The following is a 21,537-nucleotide window of genomic DNA, read 5'->3' as shown; positions in this document are numbered from 1 at the left end:
GTGCTCGTTTAGCAGGGTGGAAGAGGAGCCGGATGAAAGGAAAGACTGCGCTACAAGTTGATGAGATGAAGAAGAGGAACAATGCCAACCCATCAAAAGAAGCAGCTCCACGATGAACAGTTTCTCGCCTCTATGTTTTTGTCCAAGCTAAAAAAAAAAAACGTATACAATTAAGTATAGTAAATGATTCCAAAATGTTTAAGACAAAGTGTCTCCAAACACAAAATGATAAAAACATGCCGAGTAGTAATAATAATAATAATAATAATAATATGACAGGTCCAGCGAAGCTTTTGGGAGACACGACCCTGTATAGTCATGTATTAAAATGACCAAAGTAAGGCTTAAAAAAGACACAAACAAAATGCTATTTACAGTATGTAGTGTACGTTGGGTCTAAAGACCGGAATTTGTTTTTTAGTGACTTCAGTTTTATGCCTGCATTAACCTTGAGCGCCACATACAAAAAAAACAAAAAAACATTTATATGGATCAATCGTTCTTTATATGGGAAAAATGCTACATTTGGAGAGTTGAGTTAGATTTTTCCAGTTTAGAGATTAATAACTTTCTAACACGAACTTGTATAATTGTGAGGACATCCATCGATTGCATGCATTTCCTAGCCCCTTTCCCTAACAACAACCATAAAAAAAAATTGCCTAGCCCCATTCCTTACCCTAACCCTCAACCATAACCCAATTCAAACCTAAAACCAAGTCTTGACCCTCAAAAAGAGGTTTTGAGGTGTGAGGACCGGCCAAAATGTCATCACTTTACACAAATATCCTCAATCTGTTGGTTAAAGATGTATTTTGGTCCTCAAAAGTAGTATGTACAAGTACACACACAGTAAACAAACCAGTTCTTATGTGCACATCTGTTTTCTAATCTAAATGGGTTTTAACCGTTATAAAGAAAGCTACTGGGAAAAGTTGAGCAAAACATGACAACTTATAACTAAAAATGAGCCCTAAGGAGTCCTGTTGTCTTCATGAAGGCTTGAAAAATGGTGATACATTTTTACATTGTATCAGAAATAAAATTTTGGCAAGAATTTGAGTCGTTAGGGTTGAGGCTTTGCTTACTTTTCCCCCGCAATTTATTGCCAATGTCGTGTAATGCATTGTACGTATGTTATGAATAAAGGCCTGCTTTTTTTTAAGGTGTTGTTTGAGTCATCCTTTACCATACAATAATTCATGGATCCGTTTTAATTTCATAATTTCTTTACCTGCATTTTTTTTTAATCCATCTGGCTCATCATTCATTAGGCAGAGCTGTAAAAAGAAAAAAAGACTAGACTATTAACACACTGACTACTTTTTTAAATCATGTGCATTTGTAGTTTTTAACCCCGCTCTGGTTCGTGGTGTCACCTGTCCCAAGTGGCTTCTTCACACTGCAACAACTAAACTGGAGCGCTGCATTTTTCTCACTTCATCGCTGAGTCTGTGTTGCTTTTATTACCCTTGTCTTGTGGATTTTGGTGTGCTTTCACCGGCTCCTCTTCCACCCTGGAAAACAAGCACAAATGTGCTTATGGTCATTTTGATATTTCTCCTCACACATTTGCACTTGTTACAATACTGTGGTTCCACTTGATGGGGCTAGTTGAAATGCCACACTGTAGAACCACCTTCAGGGAAGAGATAGGCAGAGTATCCAAGGGTTCTAAGAATATTGCAGTCTTAGGAAAAAGGCTGAAAAATGAGCTATATCAGAATTTTCCTCTCTGAAGGGCTGGCCAGAGAGGGGCAAGGAGTGGCCTTAACCACCCCTGTCCACCAAGTAGCTCCGCCCCTGGATTAGAGTTGTCACCCTTACCTGCGCCTTGACAAAGTGCCCCTGATCGTATACAAAGGTGACGCTGAGGGGGGTCAAATCGCACCTCCAAATGGATTGGCCTGCAAGCGGGGTCAGCTTCAGCTGAAGGTGTGCACTTGCGCAAACTGTATCGGCTTTGTTCATCTCGATCGCGTTCCGTTGGTGGTGTTAGGATGAAAGCAGATCGACTTCACCCGTCCCCCCTCCAACCCCCTGGACGCTTATTCCACCTGACAGAGATTGGCGAGGTCCCGGCAGCGATGTGACCACGCTGACACCCGAGCGGGCCGTCAACGGCTGCCGGTGGACACTGATGAATCGGCGCTCGGAGGGATCGAACGCCGGCCTAATCAGCGCATGGATCCCCCTGCAGCAACATTTTTCAGTTTTGTCCTACCTTATCAGGCGGGGCCCCATCAGCTGTGTCAGAACCCACTGGACCACCCTTTGTCACTCACGCCCATCGATGATTAGCTGCATTATCAAAGAGGTTGCCTTGTCCTGTACTCGCACTTTGTGGCAAACTTGTATCTGTGAACACAAGATAAGACGTCGAGACAGATTTTACAGTATTTGTTTGGTGAATGTAATATGTCAAGTTGTTTAGCAGCTTCCTTGGCACGGTTTGACAATTTGATTGACATTTTGTTGGAACGTAACATGAAAGTATAAGACGAATGTTGGCAATAAAACGGCCTTTAAATTGAAGACTTGACATCATACGGATGTTTCTCGCACAACATCGCTGTACATTATGTAATACGTCAGGCCACTTTGAAGCTTAATCGCTACGATTTTACAAAGTGCGCTAATAGAAAACAATACAATTGGCGACTATTTAGAGACATTGCAAAAAAATATAGAATAATACAAATTTGTTGACACCTTTTTGCAAACGCTTGTAGCATGCACCTAAAGGGGGGGGGGGGATGCGCTTACCTAGAAGATTGTACTTTATGTAAACATACAGTAATATAATTAAATAGAATGTCAAGCGTTAGACAGGTTGTACTGGATTTCATGCCTCAATGCCCAATGACTTTGTGCTCCTTCTGGTGTGCACTTTGACCACCAGGTGGCAGTATATTAAAGACAACCATTAAACATGAAGTGACTCAATAAGCGGCCTTAACAGTCATTCTTCACAGAGGATAAAGAATGGGCGTATTGCTATATAATCTGTCTACATTCGTATTCATAAATATTTGCCACTTACATTGCTATAGCTGCCTCCGTGCTATTCTTGCTAGCCAGTCTATAGCTTTTTGCATTGGGTATTACGATAGCAATGTGTAATTCTCTGTTTAATATTTAAGAGTGGCAATTAACAGCTTGAAGCCTCGTTTTTGTAAACCTTTTCACTGTTCTCCTACTTAAGTTTTTTTTTACCACCATTTCACACTTGTAAAAATGTTTTGCCCACAACTCAAGACAAAAAGGTAATTGAATGACATCACCTATCACCTACAAAACTCATACATCAGTCATAAGTCTAGGTACCACCGTAATTATCTCCATATGAAGTATACATTATTAATCTGTCAAAGCACCTACTTTCCAAATCAGATACTAATACAAAATTCAAGCTGAGACAAACAATGAGGGAGGAAGGAGGATCCTTTGTCTGGATGGGTTTTCCAAGAAGAGGGGATCCTTGAAGAGAAGATCCCTGCTGTCCCTCCAGGCCACAAAGAGATGAAGTATGGCCATATAGAAGGCAAAGAGATGTGGTTTGGTTTCAGATGATGATTATGTCAGGGCGGTAGAGGCTGAGGAAGAGCCTTGACTAATTATAGTCATTTATTACAGACACAATTAAAACCCGGCTAATTTACCGAAGCTAGACCTTCGCACACCAGCTGATTTATACCGGAGCTCAATGACGCCCGGAGGACATACGCACACGCGTGAAAAGAAGACAAAGAGCTTTCTTTCTTCTGCTGACTATATCATAAAATATTCCATACATTGACATTATTCCTGACAGCTGCATTTACAACCAGAAGAATCTTCACATTCATTTGTGTTTATGATGCATTCGGGTTCACTCGGGAGGGGAGAAAAATGGATGGATGGATAGACAAGCTAAGAAAGCTAGCTAACATAGCTAGCTAGATAGGTAAGCTTAGAAAGTGAGCTCAATCGATTGAAAATCTAAGAAAGCAAGCTAATATAACAAGCCGGCTATATGGTGAATGTAAGTAAATGATGGATAGACAGATAAATAGATAGATAGAGTTAAACACACTCCTGCTGGGCAGAGCACAACACTGTGTGTACGTGCGCATGTGTGCGCCTAAGGGTGAGTCGAAAGAGAAAAAGATAGAGAGGAATCAGCGAGGCAGAGCTATATGTCAGCAATTTCCTCGGCCCACCAATAGATCAGCAAGGTATTAGGTTTCTACGGCAACAAGGCCACACCCCCCTAGCAGGATAGGTCATGCATGTATTCATTGGCTCCTCCCTTTAATCCATCACAGTTTGTCAGTAGCCCCGCCCACCTGGTGGGTTCCGCCAATAGAAATCTCCCTCTCTCTCCTCTGTCGCTTGCTCTGTCACTATCTCTCTCCCTCCTCTCGCTCGCCCTCAGGTGATGCAGCACTTTAAGGGTTAAGTCGTCGGCAGCATGCTGGATCTCTGCAGAGGTGACAGATGCTTCCTATCCCACCCGGCGCCACAGGGGAACTGGATTCACTCAGCATACCAATGAGACCACCCCGCCCACCCGTGTCTGACACACACAAATGCATAAATATGCATATGTGACCACACGCACGTATACGTACAAACGTATCCAAACAGCAACGCTTTAATGCATACGCCGTGTACCTGCTGGGATACATAAGAGACGTCGTATTTACGATTAGGGTGTTTATGCACATCATTTGAACGGCTTCCTGCTTTGTACGCCAAACAGATGTGCATGGCTTCCCTTCCAGCCAGAGTCAGGCAGATGTGTGCCTTTTGTCTGCACACATGACCTGCAGAAGGCCACTGCACATACACGCGCACATGGCAAAGAAAAAAAAACACACACACACGCGCGCACAAGGCGACAGGCGCTCTAAAAGTGACAGCTGTCGCAATGATGGAGCACAGGCAGAAGAGGAAGTGAAGGCTAAGCCACGGCGCAACATGGTGTCGAGGAGGCCCGCTATTCATTTTCAGCTTAATATGTTCCAGCCCATTGGAAAAACATTGCAGCATATAATGTAAGCAATTTCATATGCGCACACCGCAGCCCTCACGCTCATCTCTGAAGGGCCCCGGAAAAAATAAATAAAAAAATGAAGACACCAGATTTACCCAATGCTTGAGTGACTTCAAAAATAACACACACACACACACGCGCCAGTGTATGTATGCGTGTGCTTGTCGAAATGCGCGCCTGTTAATTATTTAGCTCCATCTGTGTTTCTGTTCCGCCTCTCCGCGCATTTAATCTCCATCATAGCATCACTCGGCGGCGGTGTTGATCCGCCAAAGCGGCCGAGATGATCACACTGCGATGTGATGTCATGAATGCATATGCAAATATATGCACCAGACAAACATACGCATTTAACATAATTGTTTGTTTTACAGGCGGGCACGCTGTTGCTTGAAAAACTAAACGTTCATATGCATTTGCACATATAATGATATACATACAATACTTTTATGGATCTTTTGCAAGGATGCATTACCAGTTTTGCTCGTTTTCCTATTTTGACTGAGTTTTAAGTAATATTATTAAATTGGTTGATTCAACAACCACAATATTAGGTACACCTACAAGTAAAAGCTGGACATGAATGCTCTTTTTAATACTATCATAGATATCTTACTTTACAATAAGTGAGTTTATGACAGTTCTTCAAAGAGGATAAAGAAGATATGCTGGTGAGTATTCGGGGTTAGCTTAAGGCTGCACTTTGTAAAAATTTGCACAAAAATATCTTTACAATAGCCTTTTTATTTAACCATTTATGAAAGAAACATGTTTTTATTACTTAGCTGTTCATAATGGGAACACCTGCAAGTCTCTGGCCAATAGTTTTCTGATTGGATTCAAGTTTGAATTTCCCGCCCTCTGTCTGCGGATGTGACTTCATGTGTGCATGAGTATGTTAAGAAGGGAAAAAGCAGTTTCATTTTTTGGGCCACGGGTGGCAGTAGTGATTTGGATTTCAATTTTCTGTGTTCAGTAGCTTTAAGGCAAGTTAAATTCAAGACTTTCTAATATCTTCTGAAATTAAACTTCCCAAATCAATGAGCATCTGCTCTTAAGTGTCCTGACTGAAACCGCATTGCTGTTTTATTGGTTCCACGATCATGCCTGTAATTTTTTGGGGAAGAATTATTTATTTTATTTTCAAGTTTGAGAGTATTGACGATTATAAAGCTTACTTATGTTTAAAAATAAATAATCACATAGATTTTGAACATTTTAAAGCCAATTTATGTCTTCTTTTTCAACTATCATACATGCCTGTTAAGATAATTTCACAATATCTGTAACCCTGTTACTGTTATATTAACCGTCGTTGTGATCATATATCTGTTGCTTTACTCTGCAATGTCTATAGCATTTTCCATTATGTGGCTGACTAAGGCAAAGTTATGTTGTTGTTTTTTAATACACATGTAGGTAATTCTCTTTGTTTCATGTTTACTTTGACAGTAAGTTTCAACTGGAGTTTTTTTTTTCTTTCTTTTTTTTTCTTTTTTTTTTAAAGTTGTTTACCATCTGCCCAACTGCTGCTTGTTGTGAAATGAGTTGGCCGCCACCACACAGAACAACATCTCCTATTCCAACGAGTCATACGTCCGTTATTAGATCCCATTCGAACGTGCAATCGTAGTCAATGTTGCAGCATAAGAGCAGGTTCAAAATATTACATCATCACTGAACCAAATCTTGCTCTGGAAGCTAATATTTCCTCACTTTATGTCTAAGAAACACAAATCCACCATCTAAACCCCCCAGCCGCTTCCCTGCTATCTTCATATGGATAAATAAATGGCGTGCTTGGCAGTGGGTAAATGAATGCGCTTTCTGCCTGCGGGCCCAGATGGCAGCCCAGTCGTTTGCTTTACCTTGTTTTGTTTAATTACTACAATCAACTCTCTATTTCTTCAATTAATCACCACCAACCGGTTCTATTAGTCCCCCACCCTCTTCCTTCTCTCCAGTGCGTGCACAGCCTATCTATCTATACAGCATTGTCAAATACGCAAACGTACGCTATTATTTACATATTGATGCACCATTTAAAGGATGCCCCCCATCGTCAAGCTATTAGCATTTTATACAATTCAACTTTCTATGAACCTTATGATGGAATGGAATTTAAAAAAAACATTTAAATGAGAGGATGTTGATGAGATGGAGCAGAGGCCCATCAAGGCTGCTCGGAGGTGGCTGACAGGAGAATAACTGGGCGGAAAGCACTTCATTACGTCCTTTTATTCTGTTATAATCACACGCGACCATCACTCCTCGACGACACCGGGGCCCGGCCGCTGACACCGGAATTGATGCCGCGGGCAGCGGCGGGCCCCTGCAACACAATAAACAACACCATTAACCAACGTGGCCCCGACGACGCGGTAAACAGTTGTTATTAATTATGCTCGGGCCCCAAGCAGCCCACACGTTGCATTTAATTCTCTTTAATGTGACGACAGTCCAGATGATTGGGAGGTATAATGTTTATGTCCAGATGATGCAGATGGAGTTTGCATTGGAATCAATTTGTCGAGCAAAATGGACACAGGTGGTGATTGTACTATCAACAAACAACACAAAGCTACTCTAAGGCAACAATTAGCACACTTTAGTGTTTACAACATAATAAGACTACGTAGTCTCGTCGTTTGCACTAAATGTGGTCGAAAACAAATAAGCCACAGAATCCAGTGGGGAACTTTGACAAAATTCACGGGGGGAGTTTGTGTGGCAGTCGACTATTTAGGCTTGACTGCCATCTAGCGGATAACAGGAAGTACTGCAGTCCCCAAAAGAAACCAGTGGGGGAAAAGGGTATTTATTTCTACGTAAAACTCGCCATCATCTACTATTCTCTCATTTTACTCTTTTGAAACATTATAGCAACTAATTGTATTATACTGGTTATTTCTACTCGGATTACGTTCTTATCTCTCGTAATTGTGAGGAAAAATATGTCAAGTACAGTAGTTTTAATCTCCTTTCCTTTTACGTTAACCTTGAATATATATATATATATATATATATATATATATATATATATATATATATATATAATCAATTATTGAAGCAGTTTTGAGTTACATGGTGCATCGATTACACAAGGTGTAGGGAACTCCGTCCGGTCCTCGAGAGTGACTCTCCTGTCACTGTTTTAGATGTCACCCTCTTCAAATGATCAGCTCATCAGCTAGATCTGGAGAAGCCAGATAATGATCCATCAGGAGGGACTGGAGTTCCCTACCCCAAATGTATAGTTTTGTGATTTTGACATGAGCTATAAGTGAAGAGCACATAATGAATAAATGAACAAATAAATAAATAATATAAAAATAAAATAAAATGCAAGGACAAAACAATGTATGGATTTTCTCTCTCTCTCTCTCTTGCTTCATCGCTAAGTCATTTGAGGCGAGTTTGAACTTTTGAAAAATACCCTGCCAATCAATTGTATGGCTGAATTGGACTGCAATGAGAATTTCCCTATTTATAGACCAATCAATTTCTCTAAAAGTGGTAACTATTGATTTGTTAAATATAAGATCGCAATATCAAATATACTACAGAACCTAATGAATTACAATACATTTCAAACTAAATAATAAATACAAACTTTGTAAATGTATGCAGCCTTAACCCACATGTGCAGTCCACACCCATCACGGTAACACGCGCGCACGCGCGCGCACGCACACACACACACACACACACACACACACACACACACACACACACACACACACACACTTAAAACCTTTTGTCTTCAGGCCTGTTAAACTCAGGATGAGTCCTGAGTGTGTGCAATAAAATGCTGCATGTAAAATGTCTCTCTATTTCATTATACAGCTCTCTCTCCCTCGTGTACAGTATACTAATGCAAATTATAATATTTCAGAAACTTTTTTGAGGTACTAGTTCAACAAAGTGCTATTTCCATTTTAGTAGTTTGCATCAGTGAAACACTGTAGGCTATTATACCGAAAGCTGTTTCGAATGAGAAACATCGCAAAGTGCAGTTCTACGGTAGATACTGCCAACGTACTTTGCATTTTCCATGTACATATTATGTTGTGAACATAGAAGATGTTCTGGGCCAAGAATGTACAAATAAAAAAAAATCTTCATCAAAACAAACTATACACAAAATATATTACAGGTACAAAACTCAGGTGCCATAGCACCAACTGACCTCTGTATGACTTGCATGACCTCAAATTTCCAATTTTCACCGTTTCAAGATTCCCCCATGACCCTTTGCAGATCAACAAGTGCTCGGTTTTGTGGGAACCTGTAACAAATGTGGTGGAAACACAGACAGTTCTTAGCACATCTTTAACCACTATTACCACTGTCACATAAAAAAAAACCTTAATAAATGTAAATCCTTTTTAGTTGACAGTTTGTAGCACCTGTACAAAAATAACTATTTTTAGTATTTTGGGACCATTTAGGAAAATTCATCACATCGGGTTGAAGGCATGATATTTAGGGTGACTTTCATAGCAGCCAAATGTCAAAATTTGTCAGCAACTTTACCCAAATTGAAGATAGGAGTATTTAGTATTAAAGTAGTACTTCTGTACTGTTTTAAATTCTGATTTTTTTAGTCTAAATATTTACATTTAGTTTTAATAATAATAATAATAATAATAATAATAATAATAATAATAAGGCGAAGTGTATTTTGTTGTTTCAGGCGTTCATGCATACAGAAACGTTGTTCCATTTTTCGCCCAGTAGATGGCACACTTGAATGACTAATTCCGCCAGGAAAGCATGCGCGCTCACGTAGCTTCAGGGATCGAGAGCGCCCTCAGCTTTCAAGCCTGCCTGCCCCACGAGCGAGCCTCCTGGCCCGGGTTAGAGTTCACCGCACGGCCGCGTCGGCGGATGACGTGGGGCCAATGTCAGAGTCTAATCTCATTTTGCAGCCACTTTTTGCATGAGTGGAAACATCGAGAGGGCTGGGGGGGCCCGTCAGCCAATAAACAAACGGAAGGGGGCGGCCACTCATTTATAACTATTTGGAACACTTAACTTTATGGTCAGGGTAAAGCCACTAGCCATTTACTACTGTCTTTTATTTGGAGGCCTGAATACTGAATCATTGATATTAAATTTGGGAAATAACCACTTTTCTTATTGGTTATATTTGCATACTTTACCGTTGCATCTTATGATGAAGTGGCTGTGTTAAGTCACGTACACAAACAAATTCATGTATACTGAAAGGTCAAATATGATAGTCACTCTTATGATAATAGCACAACGCATTAACGTACCGTACTCATTTTGGTAAGTGTAAATATAATCCATGTCATCTTAAACTTGAATACAAATATGCATGTTGTATAAAAACAGGATACGCAAATGTGTTATGCCACTAAACTAAAATGACTTTTTGTATATAAATATATAATTGTGTTATTGGCAGTAATGGTCTTTTAGCTTTAAAGCATAATACAAATGACATATTCATTTGCCGGAGAGGAACTCTACTATACTAAAATCCATTTAGTTTGACCTTAAACTATATCTGTTATCACACTACCTCTACGCACACGCGCTTATATCCGAGCGCTTGCTTTGTCCTTGCAGTGCAAAGATGCGCTTGAATGATAATGGCCGACAAGGAGCACTCTCTATAATTATTATGACCTATTTGGAATGACTTATTTCAGGGTTTGTCCATATGAATCATGCATCTACATCATTTTCATATATTTGGGATGATAAAATCGACTTTTCCAATGTTTCGGCTGAGGTATTTTGGGCCAAGCAGTTGTTTCAGTGCCGGGAATGTGGTGGAATTGCGCCATGTGTGTGAGCTGTTAGTACGTCAGTGTAGAAGCAACCTTTGGATATATGTGATGCCATACTTTTCAGAGGCAACATAAAAAGCAATAGCGTAGGAGACTCTGATACTCAACAGCGTTATATTTCTTTGCACTGGACTTAGTGATGACATCACAAAGAATGATGAAGTAACAATCACATTTTTTATGTGCAAGTCAAGCAAATTTGCCACTACTGACAAACAGATTCTGAACTTCTAAATATAGCAAGATAATGCAAGGAGTAAATTAGAAAACATATCTCGGTGTTACATAAGTATTAAAACATTTATTGCAGTGTTAATTGAAAGTGAACATTATTAATTAAAATACATTTTGACAGATTTTGTATTAGTTGTTATTGTGAGGTGTATTCAAGGGGTGTCAAACTCATTTCTATGCAGGGACCACTTTCACCCACATTTGATCTAAAGTGGGCCGGACCACGGGACCAGTATGTCCATGACCCAATCATTTGAAAATAACTAATTATCTTATTCCAGTGTAATCGGAAATTTCTGAACAAAAATGTGTGCAAAATTTTTGCATCAAATCCTGAGTATGGTAACAGCCAAATTTCAATCATTTAAATGGTCGTCAGTGTGCCCTCAAGTGGACAAAATTAACAGCAACAGTTAATTTGACTGAAAAACTACAGTTTGTATTCTGTCCTCATGAGCCAGATTGGACCACCTGAGGGGCCGGTTCTGGCCTGTGGGCCGTATGTTTGATGCGACCTGGTCTAGTGCATAGTACATTCTAAACGCAAACAATTAAAAATAGCCCAAATTAGGTCCAATTTACCTAAATTAGGTGATGATATTTTGAGCTGCTATTCAGTATCTCTAGACCGGCCAAATCCAATCTTCAACCCAATCTGCTTGGGCAAAATAATTACTCCGACCTTTGGTAAAAGTAACCCAAGTGTAGGTTTGGGTCAAGCCACTGAGTGAGAGCTTTACATAAATTCCTGTTGTACTAACATTCTCCACTAGTTAGCAGCAGAGGACTGAAGCTGCACGTGGCAGGCTTCAGAAGCTCTTCCCCCCATGTTGGCATGGTGACAACCAAAACTCCTTGGAGTGTGTATACAAAATGTGTGTACTGTAATAATAATAATAATAACATTGATGATGATCATAATAGGGCTAATAATAATGATAACACACAGAGAAAGAAGAGCACGAGACACAAAACCCTGTGCGCATGTGTCACCAGTTCAAAAGCCAGACTGCACTTCCTGCTCACCAGACGCACACACACACGGCTGGCCAGATGGAGGTGCTGACATAGACAGAGCTGATAACTGTGTTCCTGCACACATATTGAAGATGGCCCTCACATGCACACACATACTCACACACCTCAAGTTATCAGCGGTCATCGGTCCCAGCTCGTGTCACATTCCTGTCCCCTTATCAGCACCTCCTTGCCCCGAGCTGTAATGCTCCTCCTCCTGAGAGAAACCGACAGACAAGGAAAGTGGGCGTGGGTTGGAGTGGAAAGATGTTATGGGTGCAGAGGGCAGCAGACATGGGAGGATGTGTGGTCGGGCGACTGGGGAGAAAGTGTTGGCATCTATACGCGCTTAGCGTCACTTTGAGGAAACAAAAAGATGAAGATTCACTCACCGGTAAAGAGTCAGCAGTTTATTTGCCACTCCCAGTTGAAGTTCACTGTAAGACAACAAAAAAAGACTATCTGCAGGGATGTCGGTAGTTCTGCATCAGAGTTTCTCACCTCGACTCCAGCTTCTCGCATGGCTGCATTGCTGCTCGGCCCCTCATTGTCTTCATTCCCCAACGCAGCTGCTCTCACTCATCTGGCTCTCTGCCCTCTCCTCCATGTTTTTGGAACCATCTCTGAACAGAACTTTTTTTCCCCAGAATAAGTTGTCCATGCTGCCCCTGCAATTGGCTGACTGCTCGTCCAGGGTTTACTGTGCCTCTCGATTAAAGTCAGCTGGGATAGGCTACAGCTCACCAGTGACCCTAATGAGGACAAGCATTACGGGAAACGTATGGATGGAAGTTGTCCATGCGTGGTCTGAATGCATAACAAGATTTCTAGTACACAATAAAAAGTATTGTGGGGGCACTAACCACTTATATGTGTGTCTAGGGTTTGGTTTTGAAAGTAGGGTTTCAAAATTGGTTTCATAGTAGTGTAAGGGTTTTAAGTAAGGATTCCAAGTGGGGTTTCGAAATAGTATTAGGTTTTCAAAGTAGAGTCATAATTTGTAACAATGTAATGTGATGCCAAAATTGGCCCCCCAAAAACTTTTTGTACATATAAATTACAACATAAACCAATGATAATTAAATTTGAACATTTCCAACCATCAAAGTCACACAAAAAATCTACCAATTTTTCTCTCTGTTAAAGTGACAGTGTGTAATAGTTGACCACTAGATGTCGCTATAATGCAATAAAACATTTTGTTTACATATGAAAACATAACAAAACAATGATAATTACATTTGAACATTTCAAACCACCCAAAAAGTCACCCCCACCCCAAAAAAATCTGCCAATTTTTCCTCTCTGTTAAAGTGACTGTATAATAGTTTACCACTAGATGTCGCTATAATGCAGCCAAAGCGCATGCATTTTGAAGCACGCACATCACACTTTGCAACCACCAATTCTTATTTTGCGTGAGCGAACGAGCATCTCAGCGAGCGACGGTGACTTAGCAGCCGGCGTAAATCCCGGCGAGCGACGACAAAAGACCGAGCGAGCCGGATTTAGCCGGTGCAGCTAACAAGAGCGGCTAGCGGGAATTAGTCGGAGCCATAGGATGGAATGGCTGATAAGAACGGCTAGCGAGAGAAGCTAGTAAAAATAAAAAATATCAAATAAAATGAAAAGCTAGTTAAAGCACCACCAGGGCTAGCTACGCACGCAAAAGTGTCATTTACCTTCTTTATTGTACACACACATTTGTACGAGCGTTTAGCTCCCACACTTAATGAAATGTTCCCGTCTTTGCCAGATTTTCTGCGATTAATCTTACTGTCCTCCATCCTGCTTCTTAATAACTCCCCTTTCCCTCTCAAAAGAACAAAGTCTGCTTCCTCACTCACTCCCTCACCCATCTCGCAGTCTAATCCCCCGGCCTTCAACGCCGCATGATTGGAATTTGCTTGCGCGTAATCATATGCACAGGAGAGGAGGAGGCGGTTCTCGGACAACATTTGCCTAAGGCTGCGCGGCGCCGATCGATACGCGGTCTTAAGTTTATCTGATTTTTATCAGCGGGGCCGACAGGGGGGCAGGTCGATGTGCCGTGCCCGCGTCAAGTTGACCTTTTCAGGGACGGCGGCGAGGGAGCTCCCCCCTGGGCCCCCGCAGTCCCCTGTCACTCGGTGACTGGCACAAGTCTGTTGTGCTCAACGACAAAGTCTGCAGAGACGTCTATATCAGCGGCCGGCCTGGCTGACAGGGCCCGGCTGTTGTATTTATAAACTGTCCTTTGGCCGTGACACTTTGCCGATGATCGTGCCCTAATTTATGCAGGCAAATCTCCTCGGTGCAAAAATGAAAGCTAATAGAGTCATTAGCCGCTAATTCAAGCTGGGATACCTTGTATAAATTGGCTTATTTTCTAAAGCCGTCCCCAGATGACACCCTCGCAACACACGCACACTAATCAGGCCAACACGCACATTGAGCAGGCACATGACTTTAATGCTCAAAAGTGTGTTTTGTTTAATTGTGTGTGAGACAAACTAACGTGTGCGTGCTCATGTCTGCCCTTCATCTGTCGCCATGTTGCGTAAAACACACCCAAAGCGCCGCAGATGTTACACCGAAGGCTCGTGCATTCACGTGCGTCGCCATCCGTGCCCGAAAAGGCGTTTGCGGCGCGTCATTGTGCCGCTTCATGGCCGATTATGACATGAAATGTTTATAAGCATTGATCAGCCGCAGCCGCCTCAAAGTGAGGGACATTTCATATCCTCGCTGGCCTCTGCTTAACGGCATGCTGATGGATGCACAATGATCTCCGATACGATGCAACAGGGAGACCTGCACGGGCGGCATATCAAAGACGTGCTCACACAAGCACAAAATCAAGCGCACACACGTCCACCGCCTTATTCAGCAGAGTGCATTTGATCCTACTTGTATGCATAAACACATCATTATAGTCACTCTTAAAGTGGTCAAATCAATATCTAGAGGGATATTTTATATTTATAGAAGTATAGTCTAAATATTATTATACAAGACATAATAAGGCTGTCAAAATTAAAGCATTAACTCTGGAAATGTATTTAGATAGTTTAAAGTGTTCAAAAATTAACTCAGTTGTATTTACTTTTGTTAACTGTTACGAGCTTTTAAAGAAACATTTAGAAGCATAAAATGCCATTAACTCATTCCCTCCCAGCCATTTTCACTGAAGCAACCCCCGTCGCTCCCGACTGTTTTACTGGATTTTGATTGATTTTGCAAGGCCCACAGAATATTGTGCTCTATTGCTCTAAAAACAACACCTACCAAAAGAAAGATTAGAGTCTCTTCTTTCAGCAGAAAAAAATATATATTTGTATCTGTTTCTATTTTGCAGCAATTAGCATTAGAATATAGCCAAGTTTTATCATTATTCACAAATTGTTTGGGGGAAACAGTTTGTTGCAACATGGCCCTGGTTGATCTCTTATACACTGCTGCCATCTGCTGGCTATTCTTGTAATAGCTACCATTGATTCATGCACTCTCTTCAGTTCAGAGGCCGCATCAAAGCTTTCTGTATGCTCTAGCATAGAAAAACCACTATAAAAACGTATAAATGCGTCTTTGGGAGCAAATGACATAATCGCGATTAATTAAAGAAAATTGTGCGATTAGTTAAAAAAAAAAGTAATCGTTTGACAGCCCTACAATATCTACTTATAGTCCTTACCTTAAAATACTCTTTCTAATGTCCTATGGCAACTCTCATTCGCTTTCTCTGGTCCATGTTAAGTGTGGTAAACATGTTTTTAAACTGCAGAGGGACTAGTTGCAACCCTTTTCAAACAGCTCAATTGACTGATAAAAAAAAAAACTTAAAAGATAGCAAATGGAATGTTTCTTCAAAACTTTTCCATTTAGATGGTATAGACCTTTAGATGGATTGGGTTTTGCTGATCGCTTCTGTTGATACAAGCCAGGAGCCTCTATATCATCCAATTTATGATGTGAAACTTTCCATGTGGTTAAGAGTGTCAAGTCCAAGTTGGACTGGCAGTTATGACAAATCCTGACGCTCATGGAGGAAGACTGTGCCAGCGCTTGAGGGTGAAGATCCTAAAGTGCTGCTTGTTTTCCCTGGAAAGGCTCAAGGTGCTGACAGCGCGTCCAGGAAAGGTTCCACGCAGCATGCAGCAGATGGAAAAGGAGAAATCTATTTTCTCACCCTCAGAGCAAGTCATATATGGGAACAGGATCATAGACCTACAGTAACTCCCCATGACGATAGTAAATCTTTCATATTATTAACGATGTGTGTGAGCCAAGCTGGAAAACAACAAGAGACTTGCTCTGAGGTTTGATATTCTCACAGAGTTACTTATCTGCACGCTCAGATTCACTTGAAAAGCAACACACCTCCGTGCAACCTTTAATTCGAAGATGCAGACACGTCAAAGAGCGGGTGAATAAATAATGAAGTGGAATCTCAATTGCCTACATTCATTATTTCATTCATCAAACGTCTTCAAATTTCATTGCCGTCCATTCGTCTTGCGGCTTTATTACGGATCAATGAGGAGCCGTCCGCATCAGTAGTCGCGCTGTCGTCGTCGGGCTTAAGCGAGATGTTACCTGCATGCGGAATTGGCCTCTTGGCAGTCGCCATGGCAACCGACTAATAAAGTAGATGACACAGAGATTGTGATATTTGCATGAATCAAGTGTTCATTAAGCACAGACGGCAAAGTTTTGCTTTGTGTTGCTCTCTGCATGATCAGTTAAGTTCACTTGAAGTGCAAGACACAAGTGCAAAGGGCCTTTAATGTGGCATCCAATCAGGTGGATGAGACTGTTGGACAGAGAACCCCAGCCGTATCGGGGTTCATCTTTCAGGCCCCAACTAATCAGAGACTTTTAAGCCATCATTGGTTTTAAGTCCAAATCCAAATCGACCCATTACTTGGGTCTATTTGACCTAACATTGGGTTGTTTTGTTTCCCCCCAAAAAAATAGTTTGGGCAAATTGACCTAAAATGGGTCAATCCAATTTTTGACCAATATTGAGTTATCTTTGACCCAGCAATTTATTGAATGTAATTCCACGTTGGAGCCAATTGCTGTACCTCCAAATAGAACCTTTGACTCTTAAAACTGCTGGGGCAAAAGTAACCCATATAGGATCAAATAGATAACCCAGTGTATTGGGTTGTGGAGTTGGCCCAGCACACAACAAAGGGGTAAAAAAACATCCATGCTAATGAGTTGAAAATGATAAAAATGTTATTAGGAACCATTTCTACGAAGAAGCAACTCACCAAACATTTCCTAAGAAAGTCACATTAAATCTATTTCAAGTGCATAACAAAACTGCCCAAAATGGCAACCGGCTTCAGCTCTTCAGTCCACCCAAATCCAATCTTTAACCCAACCTACGGGCTCAAAACAATTAACCAATCTCCTCCAAATCCACAGCTAAGCAGCGAATGGATTCGGAAAACAACCCAGCATTTTTAGTGCTTTATTATTGGAAACCCAAGTAAATGTTTCTATTTTTTCCAAGACCAAAGTATGTTACTTTAGGTTTAGTGTCAAGGCACTTTGAGAGGGAACACGTGAAAGGTACAGTGAGTTTATTTTCCTGACAGACAAAGAAGGGAAAATGATTTAACGCAGATATGTGAAATGGATTTAAACACTTCTACGTGCGTGATGTTACTGAGTGCAGACAAACACCCAGGACGGCAGACGAGAGGAATCCACACTCAAAACACATTCCCCGTTTATTTGTTTGATTAATTTGCGCGACGGCGTGCCGTAACCTCGTTCTGTCACGCTACTCCTTCACGGGTTTATTTTAGCAGGGTGGTAAGTGGCCCCATAATGTCACTGTAATACTGGGTCAGGCTTTTCCGAATGCAATGGTGAGAAAAGCGGCCCGGGAGGAAGGATGAGAGTGTGCGAGATGGGACGAAAACGTCCCTCGTTCATCTTCTGAAAGTAAGTGGTAAAATAAGACGCGCGCGCACACAAACACACACAGCTGAAACATGCTGAAAGGATGGCTTACAGTAGTGACTATGCAGGCTATTTTGAGTTTGATTTGAGATTCTGAGACAGAAGATGCTCAATCTTGGGCAAAGAGTGGGAACAATCGGCCATCGCGGCTCAAAAACACTCGTCATACATCTCACAGCGAGACAGGCGCACGGATGAAACGTTTCGCGACCAAAGATGGTCCCTGACAGAGATTAAGCATTTTTGGAAAAGTCATCTCACAATGTGTCTGCCTCTTGCTGACGTTTTGATTACTAGAGACAGCAAACACAAACACCCTTAGGATGTGTGTTAAGGAAATACAATAAAAAATAGAATACAATTTCTTCCCTTCAGTGGACTTTTGTTTATTGAGAATAATTATAAATTAATAAACAATTAGCAATATTGTTTTCAATATTACTATTTTGGTCGAGATAATATCGTGATATCGCAATATTAACTTTGCCACATCGTCGTCATGTCACCATACTAAAACCAACACATCTGTTACAAACGTGAGGTTGTATTCCATTTGTGTAGTTCTAGCACCCTCTGTTGGTTACTTTATTAGTGCACTTTAATTTTAATTAGGAATGTTTTTGCCACTGCAGCAGTTATCTCTCATATAAATTAGTCATACCAGCAAATGTATTTCTTTTCTTGCAATATCGTCAGTTTTTACACAATATTGTGAGGATTTTTTATTTTATTTTCATTTTTACGTCAGCAACCTTCTCAAAATATTGTGATAATTATTGTATCGTTGGGTTCATACCGTGATATTTACCGTATCGTGATGTTTGGATATCGTTACATCACTATCACCCACCACAAATGAGATGGAGGAGAAACACATGCTGCAAACAATGCAAGTGTGCTCTTTTCATGCTACCTGGCTAAAGATAACGCTAACTACACTTAACTGTGTGCAAACTCACATTGCTACCGCAACTGCCCTTAAGTTTTTTTTTGTAATAACAATGTCCCAAATCTACAACACTCCTCTTCCTCACAAGTATAAACAGCTGGCCGAGCCTGTGACATCTCAACTGTCACTATCCGCCGAGGTCGAGGATGCAAAATGGACACTTTCCCAGCTCTGTGTGTGCTCACGCATGCGTTTCTATAATTGTACGTGTGCGTCCGTAGGCCGGAGAAAAGACTTGTTGAATATTCAACGCTCTGTCGCCTGGCTGTCAAATGGTGTGGAGGAAAGGGAACTAGTCAAATTACCGTCCGTGCTCAGTTCTGTCTCCTGCACTGACACATCTGTCAGAGATGGCAACAGTCCTCAGCTCCAGATAGTATTTTCTTCTTCCTCTCTTAACTATCATCTGAAGGCATGAAGCCATGTCGCCGTACGCATCGCGCGTATCCTCCTCCAAAGGCAAACATTCACATTCAAATATCGTTTGCCTCTCTCCCTCTCCAGCTCTAATGCAAGTTGTCACACTATTGAATGATGGATACGAGGATCTTATTTAGTGAATAAAGCCGTGCGGAAATTAATGTGGATCAGATTCGCTTGGGAGGTTGAGTTATCAATGATATGAGAGGAATGAGCATGAAGGAGGCAGATCAACATTTAATCTGTGATAAATCCTCTCTTAGATGCTTTGTGATTGTCTCCAAATGGAGGTGTGGGTTCTAATCCCGCTCCTGACAAGCACCTGAAATAAACGATATTGACTTGGTAATGGTAGAGAACCTACCTTAATCCTGGTTCTTTTTCCACTTTAGTTAGTCCAGGGGGTCTCCAACATGTGGCTCCCTGAAGATCTCTAAAACAATTAGTATAAATAATTATTTTTTTTACATATTTATTTTTCTTTGATAAAATATTAATTTAATGAAATAATTATTTCAATTTAAAAAATGAATACTCTGAATACTCAAAGAGTCCAAAATTTTAAGTTAACAGAAAAAGACACAAAAGGTGGATGAAAAAGTTTTTCAAAAAAAGTCAAAATCTGTCCAAAAACAAAAGAAGCCAGAAAAATTACAATAAAAAGTATTTGGAATTGCGAAACATAAAAAAACGTCAGAAAATGTATTAAATAAAATGCTGAAAATACAATGTTTAAAAAGCAAATATAAAATGTCCCAAAACAAAAGAAGAAATCCTGAAAATAACGATAAAATGCCCACAAAATTGCAAAATAAATAAATTGTAATAAATTATAGAATCAGATAAGGGATTTAAAAAAAGGCAGGAAAGAAAATGTTATAAAAGTAACCATAAATGTCCCAAAACAAAACAAGAAATCTCCCATATTACCATAAATTGTCCACAAAATTGCCAATTACGTCAAATTTGATAGTTCGATTTTCATATACTTTTAGACTTTTCTACCTAAGCATGAAAATTTTGAAAAATCAATCCAAAAATGGAAGATAAAAGGTAGAAGAAACTTATTGGATGCTGCCTATTTTTCTGTTCTGGTGCCAGGTGCTGATCTAATTAGCTCTTGGGCCTTCAGTACATTTGACTAACACTAATACACTTTCTTTCATCACAATCTTCAAATGTTTTGCGGCTCCAGACAGATATTTGGTTGTTTATTTGGTCTAAAATGTCTCTTTGGATAGGAAAGGTTGCCGACCCCTGAGTCAGCCACTCGAAGGGTAGTATGTAAAAGTATATCTGAACTGATTCGACAATGAACTTAGCCTCAATTAGCTGATATGACCTGCAGTCTTCAACATTCATCATTCAACGAGAGCACGATGGTAACGAGCGTCCCACATTTTCACTGAAGGTTACAGTGTCACCTCATCACCCTCCTCTTCTGCCTCTGTCACAATCATGACAGTTGTAACTCCGGTGATTAATGCTTGAGGAAATGAGAGCGTTGCCAGGGACATGCGTGAACACCGTAACTTTCCTGTGTTCCGCTGAGGTTGGAATGCTTTGGTGCCCAACGTTGAGTCGTTAGCTAATTGGCTAAATCAGCTCGCTGGGGCTTAATTAGAAGCAACTCACAAACACGCCCGAATCCAGAGGCTCTTTAATTACCCCCCAATTCGTTAGGAGAGAGGGGTGCTTTGAGCTCTAATTAACCGGCGGTGGTGTACAGATGCACGAGCGTGCTTTTGTCACCCATAAAATGACATCAACACACCCCCGGAGGGGATATCCCCTTCTGAAGCTAGACATGTTCAAAGAAAGTGTTTAAGAGAATGTAATAAAGATTCGTGCAGTCGGTAAGTGACAGACAGCTTTGTGAGGGAGTAGGAATTGGGCGGAGAGGTAGAGTGAAGGAGTGTAACAAAGTGTGTGAGAGGAAGTGATGAAGATGGAAGGGTAAGTATGGTAGCACACTCACGTAAAAGGACCGGTGTGCTATCGGTCCTATCGCTGTGTGTGCCAGCCATAGAGGCCACAATTCATGGTGGGATCTCACTGTGTACAAACAGTGGCAATAATTAAGAGAGATTGATGGGAAG

The 21,537-nt window shown here is 40.9% G+C and overlaps 1 long non-coding RNA gene across 9 annotated transcripts in view; it reads right to left on the bottom strand.

The window, feature by feature from the left end:
• LOC147157838 (uncharacterized) overlaps nucleotides 1-21,537 on the bottom strand; it is a 72,088-nt gene that overhangs the window by 18,112 nt on the left and 32,439 nt on the right. For 7 of the 9 annotated variants that reach the window (XR_015091291.1, XR_015091293.1, XR_015091292.1 and 4 more), the window contains 7 exons: nucleotides 19,803-19,871; nucleotides 12,504-12,863; nucleotides 12,237-12,328; nucleotides 9,228-9,326; nucleotides 1,380-2,358; nucleotides 1,235-1,280; nucleotides 90-147 (listed from right to left, as the gene is read on the bottom strand). This is a non-coding gene — a long non-coding RNA (uncharacterized LOC147157838). Of the gene's footprint in view, nucleotides 1-89; nucleotides 148-1,234; nucleotides 1,281-1,379; nucleotides 2,359-9,227; nucleotides 9,327-12,236; nucleotides 12,329-12,503; nucleotides 12,864-19,802; nucleotides 19,872-21,416; nucleotides 21,494-21,537 lie in introns of all 9 variants that reach the window. The other 2 variants (XR_015091297.1, XR_015091294.1) reach the window with 2 other exon arrangements.

The sequence above is a fragment of the Leptonotus elevatus genome, chromosome 19 (genome assembly GCF_054856555.1).
Source record: "Leptonotus elevatus isolate MCC_2025b chromosome 19, RoL_Lele_1.0, whole genome shotgun sequence".
Classification (NCBI taxonomy): domain Eukaryota; kingdom Metazoa; phylum Chordata; class Actinopteri; order Syngnathiformes; family Syngnathidae; genus Leptonotus; species Leptonotus elevatus.
The sequence above is the reverse complement of the archived record's forward strand: the minus strand, read 5'-3'. Positions and strand labels throughout refer to the sequence as shown.